The following is a 12,779-nucleotide window of genomic DNA, read 5'->3' on the forward strand; positions in this document are numbered from 1 at the left end:
CAAGACATGTTACCAGACCCACTATCTGCAATGCATGTCATAACAGAAATGCAAAGGAAGAGATGTTAGCAGACCTGCTATCTGCAATGTATGTCATAACAGCAATGCAAAGGAAGAGATGTTATCATACCCACTATCTGCAATGCATATCATAACAGCAATCCAAAGGAAGGGATGTTAGCATATCCACTATCTGCAAAGCATGTCATAACAGCAGTGCAAAGCAAGAGATGTTAGCATACCTACTATCTGCGTGCATGTCATAACAGCTATGCAAAGGAAGAGATGCTAGCATACCCACTATCTGCAATGCATGTCATAACAGCAATGCAAAGGAAGAGATGTTAGCATACCCACTATCTGCAATGCATGTCATAACAATAATGCAAAGGAAGAGATGTTAGCCTACCCACTATCTGCAATGCATGTCATAACAGCAATGCAAAGAAAGAGATGTTAGCATACCCACTATCTACAATGCATGTCATAACAGCAATGCAAAGAAAGAGATGTTAGCATACCCACTATCTGCAATGCATGTCATAACAGCAATGCAAAGAAAGAGATGTTACCCTACCCACTATCAGAGCTGCCTGCAGCAGAGTGGGTATGGGTTTGTTTCAATTCAAAGAAGCAAAATATTTCAAAAGTGTGGATTTTTACTTCAAGTTTCCTGAAATAGTCAAACTGAAAGGTACAACACATCTATACTATATGAAGCAGACGACATAGAAACATACTTGATTATTCATAAATAGAGTTCAACAACAAGCCAGTAGCTTTGTAAATAGTATTTACTCCATCTACACTTGGTCTTCACAGAGAAAAGTGGCCTATACTAGTGTTCCTGCCATTAATGGCTTCTAATAACAGTATTTTATCACAAGTGATGATATAAGTATTTCCCTTCATAAAGAAGGACAGGTTTTAACCTACTATGATTGACTCTTTTTCCCTAAGATATAAATAGTGGTGATGAAAATCACTATATAATTTCAGACAGTAAAGCTGAAGATGAAACTGCAAATGCTAGTTGAAACAAATGGACAAGACCTCCTCTCATCAAATTCAAATTCATTTTCTGATTGGTATTTGGGTAGTATAGCTAGATAAAGTCATGACTACAGCCCAGGAGACCCAGGTTCAATTATCAGCTTGACCAACTGACAGAGTAACAGGGAGTTATCGTCCCTGGGTGGGCGATCCCATGGGTGCTTATGGTGGCAATTCTTGGTGGAGACTAGGGACATCACATGGTAGGCATGCCTAGAAGAGGGGATCACTTGCCCCTCAAACATACCACTGGGTCTGCAAGGGATGGGAGAAAAACAGGTAAGTCCTAAGTAAAAAGACCCATCCTCCATATGGGTGCTGAAGATATGCAGTACCCCAGTTTCCTCATTCCATAACCAGCACCACCATATCCTATTAAGTCTGGGAGGGGCAAGGAAAGAAATCTGGTAGACCCAACATGGATAAGGGCCAGGGTACCAGGCTAGTAGTTAGGTAGAATGGGAGGGAGATAAAGAAAAAAAAATAATTTTCTGAGTGAATGCTACTGGCTTATTAGAATCATTTTCCTAAGTGTTACATACAAAGTTTTGACTTTGTTCTTAATAGCATCCAAATGTTTCCATATCCCCAGGTCTTTGTCCCATCCCATCTTTCATCAGTTCTCAAAATGTTAACAGTGCCGCAGTTAGGAAACCTGAGTTCATGTTATGGAACATTTGCTTGGCAAGGGAGCAGATGACTGTGAGGATTGTATAGATAGTGAAATCCATGCTATCATGGAATCAGAATGTCATACCTTGTACTGTAATCTAGAATTTGCTCATAGGGTATTTTTCTAAGGTTTTAGTGAAAAAGCAGAGACTGGCAATGGGCCTAAAGTTGTTGGCAGCTGAGGGACTGGGTGTTTTAGGAAGGGGAATGAGAAAGGCATGCTTAAAGCTATAATATAGTCCACCGGTGGTACAAAATAGATTGAAAATGTGTGTGAGTGGCTTACTGGCTACCTAGTTAAAAAATGAATGGGTGTATAAGGTGAAATATGTGCTGGTAGCTAGTTTTGAGATTTTTCAAGCATCTCCAAGTCTTGTTTTTATATATTTATATAGTTACCAGGGTAGTACACTGATCACAAGTGACTGTAGGCACACCCTAGGTGATTAAATTCACAAAATAAATAAATAAATAAATAAATAGAAAAGAACAAATTCACAGAGTAATCATAGAAAATAGATAATCCCATAAACAACTGATACCATATAGAAATATTATTAACAAAGTAAAAAATATAAAGTGATTTAATTTTAGTAGTAAATCTGAGAGGGAAGCAGTAGACGAGAACAGATGGTCAAAACAGGTGTGATGTAAGTGAAGAGGGAGTTACGTTCTGTGTCCAGGGGAAAGCACTTGCAGTCAGATTTTTTTGATGGAGGTTATTTTAAGTTGAGCTCTGAACATGGGGGAAAAAGGAAACTTTTTTTTAGCTGAAAGGGAGTGATCGCAAGAGTTTGAATGTAGGAATGAATAAGGAATGTTCAGTAGAGTGCAGTTTGGTTTGGGGTGTCTGGAATAAAGGAGTTAATTGGGAAATGTTGCAGAGGCTGTAGGAGGTGGTTTTATTATGGGGTTTGGCTGCAGGTGGTGAGAAACTACCTGGCTGATGTAGTTTTAAAGGAGTAGCTCAGCTCTTTAGGAGAGTGGTAACCATTCAGCTTTGAAGAGGGTGATGCAGTGGTGTTCCTAAGGGGGACTGGAAATATATCAGCAGATTTTGTTTTCAGTGGACTGTAGAACTGATGAGCTTTTTAGAGGCTGTGGCTATGATGTGGAGCCAGTATTCAAGATGAGAAGGAGGACTCCTTTGCCTATTGCAGCTCTAGCTAGTCTGGAGAGAAAAGGAGACATGTTCTAGGACTAGAATAAAAAATAACGGATCTTTTTCCTGAGGCTTTCAATGTAGCTTTGGAAATTAAGTGACTGGTATAGCCATAAATCTAAGTATTTAAAGGATGTGGTTGTTTCTATTGGGGAACCATTGAGATTTGTGATGAGCCTTTGTGAGGACAGACTGAAGTTGGGTTTGAATAGCTGAATGTGAGGGAATGAAGCAAAGAATAACCATGTCATCTGCATAAAGACTAATAGGAAGGTTAGGGAGATCAGAGGATAATTTGTTAATAAAAACTGAAAACAATAGTGGGACAAATATGGTCCCCTGGGGCACTCCTGTGGTAAGAGGTGCTGAAGGTGATAGGGATGGGCCTAATTTGACTCTAAAATAATCTATTTGTTAAGAAATGTTGGAAACAGGTGACAGTGTTGGGCCTAATCTGATTTCTTGGAGGGAGTGAAGGAGCAGGAAGTGGTCAAGTAGGTCAAAAGCTTTGGTAGGGTCAATGAAGAGAGCTTCCGAAATGTTTCCTTTATCCATGTTTAGGAGGATCTCATTTGTATGTGACCATAGTGCTGTCATTGTGCTCTGGCCATTGTGCAGAATCCACACTGTTTAAGTGTAAGGAGCTGGTATTGACAGATGTAGTGGACAGTTGGTTGTAGATCAGTTTTTCAAGTATTTTCCAAAGAGCAGGGAAGATGGAGATAGGGAAGACATGGGAGACATTTTCTGGCAAAGGCTGTTTGTGAGGGTATTTAATAAGAGCATGCCTCTCAACAGTACAGATTTTCACAGAATGTCCATATTTTTGCCTCATATTTTTGGCCTGTTACTCATAAAATTGTGGTATGTTGGCAAATCATTGCCAAATCTTTGAGGACTGGAGTCAGAAAATAATGACAAGACATTTGAGATTCAGACTTCAAACCCTTCAAAAAATTCATGCTAAACCTGTTATTCTATCAACTTTCTAAATTTTTAAGAGCAATATTTATAAACTGTTCCTATTTTTCGGCCTCTGTCCCCCCATTATTTATGGCTTTGCCCAGATTTCCTGCTCTAAGAGGTTGAGAGCTTCGAGCAAGAGCAGGTTTTCATATGTCTAGCATTGTATTTTGAGTTAAGTAGACACTATAAATATGGAGAAATGGTGTGGTGAGGAAGTGTTTGCAGAGGGATATAAACCATGGGAAAAGGTTGTCTGCACCAGGGAGTGCATCCAGAGGTATATTTTCTAGTAGGGGGTCAAGGTCTTTGTGTGTAATTTTCTTAAAATAGAAAAGGGGGATAAAAAGAGAGGGGTTGGGTGAGTTGTGGGGAAGAGGCAGATGTTGCGGTACTAGGTAGGTGGCTGAATTCCTTGAGAAAGTCAGAAGCTGAGAGCTTGACTTGAAAGGTCTGGATAGGGATAAGAGTTGAGGTGGTATTTGTGGATTTTTGGCATGTGAGATTTACTTCCTGCCAGAAATGTTTGATTTTGCCTAACAGAGCAAGTTGTTTTTTTTTTTTTTAAATTGGTTTTGTGCCTGCATATGGCTTGTTTAGCTAGTAATCCAAAAGCGTATCCAAGAGGTACCAAAAATCAACTAGTAAACACAAAAGGTACCCAGGTCCGGTGAAACAATAAAGTGACAGAAAATAGCCAGGTTAAAAAGCTTTAATCCAAAAGTAAATACTGTAATCATGAACAAATCAACAACAAAAAATTAATGCCTCCAATATTATGTTTTCGTTTGAAAAGACTTCAATGTGGGCATTTTCCAGAGACAGCAGACAATCTCACAACAAATCTGAAAACCCGCTGAAGACGGCACGGGTACCTTTTGTGTTTGTTTGTTTAGCTAGGTTACACAAACAGGTAACGGCATTAACATTTTGTGTTGAGGCGTTTGTCTCCAAAAAGACCATGCATTGTCCCTAAGTTTAAGCAGAGCTTTTAGTTCAGTGGTTAGCCAGGGTTTTTTGTTGCATTTGAAAAGGCACTGTGTGAGAGGGAAGAATTTGTTTTGAGGAGATGGCTTTGAAGTAGAATTTTGGATACTCTAGAAATTTGTATAGTGGGGCAGAAGTGGGCAGCTTGAGAGTTTTGAAAGAAGTGGGTAAGCAGGGTAAGTTAGCAATATTGTGAGCTACTTCTAATAAGTTAAGATGAAGCATTCCCGGTTTAGCCAATTTTGGTAAGATTTTGTTGTTGGCACATGATTTAATGGCATGCCAGGATCTTGTAAGGCAAAGTAGCATATTCATCTCTGTATTCCTGAGGTATTGTGCCTCAGCATCTTTTAGTTAACAAACTCTCTTCTGATCTAAGTTCACAATAATATATAAACAAATGCAGCTTGAAACAAACTCACAGAACAATCGGCGTATATACCTCCTGCACAAACGCCAGAGATGCGAAACTCAATAGTGGTAAAAATTCCTTGTAGTCACAGAAGAACCAGGTCAGATAGTCCAAATAAAAATCACAGAATTTATTGCACAATCCACGTTAAGCGCTTTCACCTACTCAAACCGTAGGCTTCATCAGAACATTTTAAAGTTGACATTCAGTTACTTAAATACTATTTCATTTTGGCGCCAATTCTAATTGCCACCTAAAATTAAAGTGACATGTACATATTCATACAAATAAGAACATATTCACAAGAATAAAAATCACAAAAATAAAAATCAATTTTTAAAACCATAAACTATAGTTAAGCCTTAAGCTATTTGATGTTAATAAAATACAATATTATACAGTGCTCTAAGTACTCTAAGTATATTCTAATATACTTTTCATGGATATGCTTTCGTTTAAACCAGGAGGGGTAGTGGCATCTGTTAATATTTGCCAATAACATTCCTTAAATGACAAAAAATTTCTTATATTACCCCCCCTGGGATTAGGTTTGACAATCTCTAAAATACCAAATCTAAATTGGTGCTCTGTCCCTTTATTCATAACATGCTTTGCCAAGGCATTTTTTTCATCCATTTTCTTGATACAATACATGTGAGCATAAATTCTTTTCTTGAACTTCTGCTCAGTTTTGCCTATATAATATGAAGAACATGCTATGCATTTTGCCATGTACACCAAGAATTTGCTGTTACAGTTACCTTTCTTAAAGAAAATCTTTGTTCTGTTGTAATTGAACAGTTTTATCTCACTATCCTGTAACATATAACTACACTGGTTGCAATTACCACATTTCCTGGTGTAGATGTTTTTATCACAACCATTGTATTTATTTTCACTATTACCTTTTTCTAATAAGTTTTTTAAATTAGATGCCATTTTATATACAAAATTCGGCTTTATACCCAGAATTTCAATCATTACATCATTAGTTAATAAAGTGTACCAATATGTATTTAATATGCATTTAACTTCATTACTATAGGGACTAAATTCCACTATGCATGCCCTACCTAAACTGTTTCTAGACATGTTTCCTTTTGTGTCTGTAGTACTGGCCATAGATTCCTGATTGTTGGTTCCCAGTAACAGGGATAGATTAGTATCCCATCTTTGCATAAGTTCTATACTAATCATTTTCATCATTTTGGTACTGTAACCCCTTTCCTTAAATAAAGACATAATATACTGTATTTCCTGATTAACCTCTTCTAGGGATGTAGTCATTCTCAGGGCCCTAATACATTGGCCTTTAAATATATTAATCTTAGTTTTTGTTGGATGACAGCTTTCGTAATCCAAATACGAATTTGTAAAAGTTTCCTTTCTGTAAATTCTAGAATGGAACTTGCTGTCTCTTCTAGTCACCAATGTATCCAAATAAGGTACCCCATAATTGTTACTCTGCGATGTAAATTTCAAAAAGCTACTACTCTGATTTAAATACTTCACAAAGTCCTCAAAAGTGTCCTGGCTACCTTCCCATATAATATATATGTCGTCCAAAAAACGTGAATAATATTTTATGGACCTCATGTATTCACTTTGAAAAATACTATTCATTTCCCAATCCAACATAACTAGGTTGGCGTAAATGGGGGCACATGCTGCCCCCATAGCGACGCCCCTAGTTTGTTTGTAAATTTCCCCTTCATTATATATAAAATTATGTTCTAGTACTATAGACATTAAGTCATTCACAAGCCGAATTTTTTCTTTAGACAAATCACTATATCTATATATACTATTAAAAAATGCCTCTAGACCTTCAACCTTGGGTATACAAGTAAATAGGTCTACAACGTCTATGGACGCAAAAATCAAGCTGTCAGATGTTAAAGTGGTGGGAAAGTTTTTTAAGAATTCTACCTAATCCTTGACCATGTGTTGCACCTTATTATAAATGTGTTTCAGTAATACATCAATTAGTACTCCCATTGGAAATGTTTTTGATTTACTGCCCGACACAATGGGCCTAAATGGAGGGTCTAGCAGATTCTTATGGATCTTTGGTATTCCAACCATAATTGCTAGTGTGGGATGTTCTACTTTAATAAAGCTATATATATCCTCAGTTATCACATTATCTAATAAAAATTCTTCCACATAATAGTCAATCTTTCTATATGCTGTATTTAACTCATTCAAAGATATGACCTCATAATTCTCAGAATCATGCAATATTTCGGAAATTTTTTTGTTATACTCCATTTGATCATACACCACAATTCCTCCACCCTTATCGGGCTTCATAATTCTAACTTTATCACTCTTCCTTAAGTCCATTAATGTTCTCATTTCCTCATCAGATAAGTTGTTCGTAATCTTGTTTGACCTCCTTCTCATTTTATATATGTCGTGTGTAACTAATTTTTCATATCGGTGGACTTCAGGATTCATTACAGGCATAAAGGTGCTTTTTTTCTTTAAAGGATTAACATGATTTTCTGTAGTTGTATTTTTATCCTTAAACATAATAGCTAAATTTAGCTTCCTGACATACTTCTTGATTTCACAAATGGTATCTACGATTCTAAAAGTTGGAGTCGGAATAAATTTCATGCCTTTTGATAGAAGACTAAAGTGAACTGGATTCAAGGTTAAATTAGTGTAATTAAAAATCTGAAAGTTGTTACACTTGTTAATAACACCATTGTTAACACTTCCTGTATCTACCTTATTTAGGCTACTAATACTGTCTGCTCCATCTACCACACTTGATAGTTCCTGTTTTCTTTCTTCTTCTATGTACTGTTCCTGGTCCATTTCTTGTAGCCCTTTCTGTTGTATACCTGCTGAAAATTTTCCATGTCATCTCCTTCATTCTGTCTATCTTGTGTATATAGTGAAGACTGTTTCCATATATATGCCTTTCCTACTTCATATTGTTCCTTGTCCCTACTTAGTTTTTTACTTTTCCTAGTAAATGCAGTCTGATTTTTGTATTCAGCATTTTCAAATTGGAATACCAAAGATCCATAAGAATCTGCTAGACCCTCCATTTAGGCCCATTGTGTCGGGCAGTAAATCAAAAACATTTCCAATGGGAGTACTAATTGATGTATTACTGAAACACATTTATAATAAGGTGCAACACATGGTCAAGGATTCGTGGGAATTCTTAAAAAACTTTCCCACCACTTTAACATCTGACAGCTTGATTTTTGCGTCCATAGACGTTGTAGACCTATTTACTTGTATACCCAAGGTTGAAGGTCTAGAGGCATTTTTTAATAGTATATATAGATATAGTGATTTGTCTAAAGAAAAAATTCGGCTTGTGAATGACTTAATGTCTATAGTACTAGAACATAATTTTATATATAATGAAGGGGAAATTTACAAACAAACTAGGGGCGTCGCTATGGGGGCAGCATGTGCCCCCATTTAAGCCAACCTAGTTATGTTGGATTGGGAAATGAATAGTATTTTTCAAAGTGAATACATGAGGTCCATAAAATATTATTCACGCTTTTTTGACATATATATTATATGGAAGGTAGCCAGGACACTTTGAGGACTTTGTGAAGTATTTAAATCAGAGTAGTAGCTTTTTGAAATTTACATCGCAGAGTAACAATTATGGGGTACCTTATTTGGATACATTGCGATAAAGAAACAATTTTCCCATTTGGGGGAATTTACATAGATATTGTTTATATATTTATATAGTTACCAGGGTAGTACACTGATCACAAGTGACTGTAGGCACACCCTGGGTGATTAAATTCGCAAAAAAATAAATAAATAAATAGAAAAGAACAAATTCACAGAGTAATCATAGAAAATAGATAATCCCATAAACAACTGATACCATATAGAAATATTATTAACAAAGTAAAAAATATAAAGTGATTTCATTTTAGTAGTAAATCTGAGAGGGAAACAGTAGACGAGAACAGATGGTCAAAACAGGTGTGATGTAAGTGAGGAGGGAGTTACGTTCTGTGTCCAGGGGAAAGCACTTGCAGTCAGATTTTTTTGATGGAGGTTATTTTAAGTTGAGCTCTGAACATGGGGGAAAAAGGAAACTTCTTTTTAGCTGAAAGGGAGTGATCGCAAGAGTTTGAATGTAGGAATGAATAAGGAATGTTCAGTAGAGTGCAGTTTGGTTTGGGGTGTCTGGAATAAAGGAGTTAATTGGGAAATGTTGCAGAGGCTGTAGGAGGTGGTTTTATTATGGGGTTTGGTTGCAGGAGGTGAGAAACTACCTGGCTGATGTAGTTTTAAAGGAGTAGCTCAGCTCTTTAGGAGAGTGGTAACCATTCAGCTTTGGAGAGGGTGATGCAGTGGTGTTCCTAAGGGGGACTGGAAATATATCAGCAGATTTTGTTTTCAGTGGACTGTAGAACTGATGAGCTTTTTAGAGGCTGTGGCTATGATGTGGAGCCAGCATTCAAGATGAGAAGGAGGACTCCTTTGCCTATTGCAGCTCTAGCTAGTCTGGAGAGAAAAGGAGACATGTTCTAGGACTAGAATAAAAAATAACTGATCTTTTTCCTGAGGCTTTCAATGTAGCTTTGGAAATTAAGTGACTGGTATAGCCATAAATCTAAGTATTTAAAGGATGTGGTTGTTTCTATTGGGGAACCATTGAGATTTGTAATGAGCTTTTGTGAGGACAGACTGAAGTTGGGTTTGAATAGCTGAATGTAAGGGAATGAAGCAAAGAATAACCATGTCATCTGCATAAAGACTAATAGGAAGGTTAGGGAGATCAGAGGATAATTTGTTAATAAAAACTGAAAACAATAGTGGGACAAATATGGTCCCCTGGGGCACTCCTCTGGTAAGAGGTGCTGAAGGTGATAGGGATGGGCCTAATTTGACTCTGAAATAATCTATTTGTTAAGAAATGTTGGAAACAGGTGACAGTGTTGGGCCTAATCTGATTTCTTGGAGGGAGTGAAGGAGCAGGAAGTGGTCAAGTAGGTCAAAAACTTTGGTAGGGTCAATGAAGAGAGCTTCCGAAATGTTTCCTTTATCCAAGTTGTTTTTTTTTTTTTTTAAATTGGTTTTGTGCCTGCGTATGGCTTGTTTAGCTAGTAATCCAAAAGCGTATCCAAGAGGTACCAAAAATCAACTAGTAAACACAAAAGTACCCAGGTCTGGTGAAACAATAAAGTGACAGAAAATAGCCAGGTTAAAAAGCTTTAATCCAAAAGTAAATACTGTAATCATGAACAAATCAACAACAAAAAATTAATGCCTCCAATATTATGTTTTCGTTTGAAAAGACTTCAATGTGGGCATTTTCCAGAGACAGCAGACAATCTCACAACAAATCTGAAAACCCGCTGAAGACGGCACGGGTACCTTTTATGTTTGCTTGTTTAGCTAGGTTACACAAACAGGTAACGGCATTAACATTTTGTGTTGAGGGGTTTTGTCTCTAAAAAGACCATGCATTGTCCCTAAGTTTAAGCAGAGCTTTCAGTTCAGTGGTTAGCCAGGGTTTTTTGTTGCATTTGAAAAGGCACAGTGTGAGAGGGAAGAATTTGTTTTGAGGAGATGGCTTTGAAGTAGAATTTTGGATACTCTAGAAATTTGTATAGTGGGGCAGAAGTGGGCAGCTTGAGAGTTTTGAAAGAAGTGGGTAAGCAGGGGTAAGTTAACAATATTGTGAGCTACTTCTAATAAGTTAAGATGAAGCATTCCCGGTTTAGCCAATTTTGGTAAGATTTTGTTGTTGGCACAAGATTTAATGGCATGCCAGGATCTTGTAAGGCAAAGTAGCATATTCATCTCTGTAAGCCTGAGGTATTGTGCCTCGGCATCTTTTAGTTAACAAACTCTCTTCTGATCTAAGTTCACAATAATTATTGTGTAAGTTAAGGTTTTGTAGGTATGCCTTCTAGTTTTTTCATCTATCCCCAAGTTTAATTTTAGTATGTAGTACTGGTGACAGCCAGGATGTGGTGAGACCCTTTATTTGAGTGTTTTTTTTTTTTGTTTGTTTTTGTTTGTTTGTGAGGTATAGTCTGTTCTGAAGCAAGGCTAAAAAGTTATAAAAAATGTTGCTATAGCTGCAGTGGGGACTGAGTGATTGTAGACATGGCCCAGTCAACTGATAGCAACTCAGTGATAAGATTTTCTTGGGTGCGCTGACAGCTGCCTGTGGTATAAATTACTCTTGATGGGTGTTTTGATTGTTTAGGTGACCAAGAGTTTATGACAGGGTTATGACCACTTTATGCATTTTGTTGGACATTTACATAACAAAGTCTGTCAGTTATGTTAGATAGGATAATGTCAAGAAAAGGTTCCTGACTACAAGGTTAGTTCTGGTCCATGCTTTGACTAACTGAGAGAGTCTTAGGGATGCAGAGACTCTGTTTAGCTCTGCCTTCTGTGGACCTTTCCAGTTCTGGTTGAGGTTATCAAGTACAATTGTCTTATTTTGTCTGGTTAAGTTTAGGATGGTAACTAAAATACTTTGTATGATTGAAAGACTGGAGGTGGGAGGGGGATATCGATTACAGTGATATATATATATATATATATATATATATATATATATATATATATATATATATATATATATATATATATATATATTATTGTAGCCTCCAAGCAGGATTTGAGTCAATAGCATTTGATCACTTTAAGAAAGGGATTCCTTAAAAAACTGATGGGGAAATGATTGAAATATTAAAAATGTTATGTACAGAATGTAAATTAAAGTAAGTAATAAATGTGTTATAAGACTGATATATCTGGTAATAACAGTCCTTTATACAAACTTTTAGCATACCTTAAATATATGGAAGGCTGTTAACAGTATTTATTTGCCAACTTTTTAGTAAACACTGTGTCGGTATATGTTATTATAAGAATTATGTGACAGAGAAAGAAGTTTTTTTTTTTTTGAATATGAGACTTTACCCATAAATGCAAATGAAGATAAACTGGTTATTTTACAAACATGATAAAAGCAAGGTTGAATTAGCATCTGTGTAAATAAGAAGAGTTTATAAGTGAAAGTGTTTGCTAGAAATTGATACATTTATTAATGCCATATAGTTAACTGCAAAATATTAGTGAAGGGTCACTGTCACCGCTATAAGTGGTAGAATACTTAGAAGGAGGTCAAGTAAATCTCCCAAGGGTTCAGAAATTGTCCCACTACATTAGGAGTGGTAGTAAAAAGGGACCTGTTTCACCAATATGATCATTTATGATTCAGAAACATATTAGCTGCAATGAGGAAAGACATCATTGTCAGCTAATTTGCATATCTCTGAATCACCATTTTCTACCATGAGTGCATTTAACACTTTCTTGCGGTACCTGACTCTGGGAATCCATGCATCATGTTGGCAGAGGCACCACACACACACACACACACACACACACACACACACACACACACACACCATGGTAAGACTGTCTCTGAATCAAAAATGATCACTGCAAGGTGTGCACTTTGTGTTCATATTTACAGGAGTATTAGATTAATCATATTGACAC

At 36.7% G+C, this 12,779-nt stretch overlaps 1 protein-coding gene across 1 annotated transcript in view; it reads left to right on the plus strand.

Annotated features, from left to right (window-relative positions):
• Nucleotides 1-12,779, plus strand: part of LOC122792941 (transient receptor potential cation channel subfamily M member 2-like) — a 1,068,883-nt gene that overhangs the window by 691,556 nt on the left and 364,548 nt on the right. The gene's annotated exons all lie outside the window — the stretch shown is intronic.

The sequence above is a fragment of the Protopterus annectens genome, chromosome 2.part0 (genome assembly GCF_019279795.1).
Source record: "Protopterus annectens isolate FY-2018-M chromosome 2.part0, PAN1.0, whole genome shotgun sequence".
Taxonomy (NCBI): Eukaryota; Metazoa; Chordata; order Ceratodontiformes; family Protopteridae; genus Protopterus; species Protopterus annectens.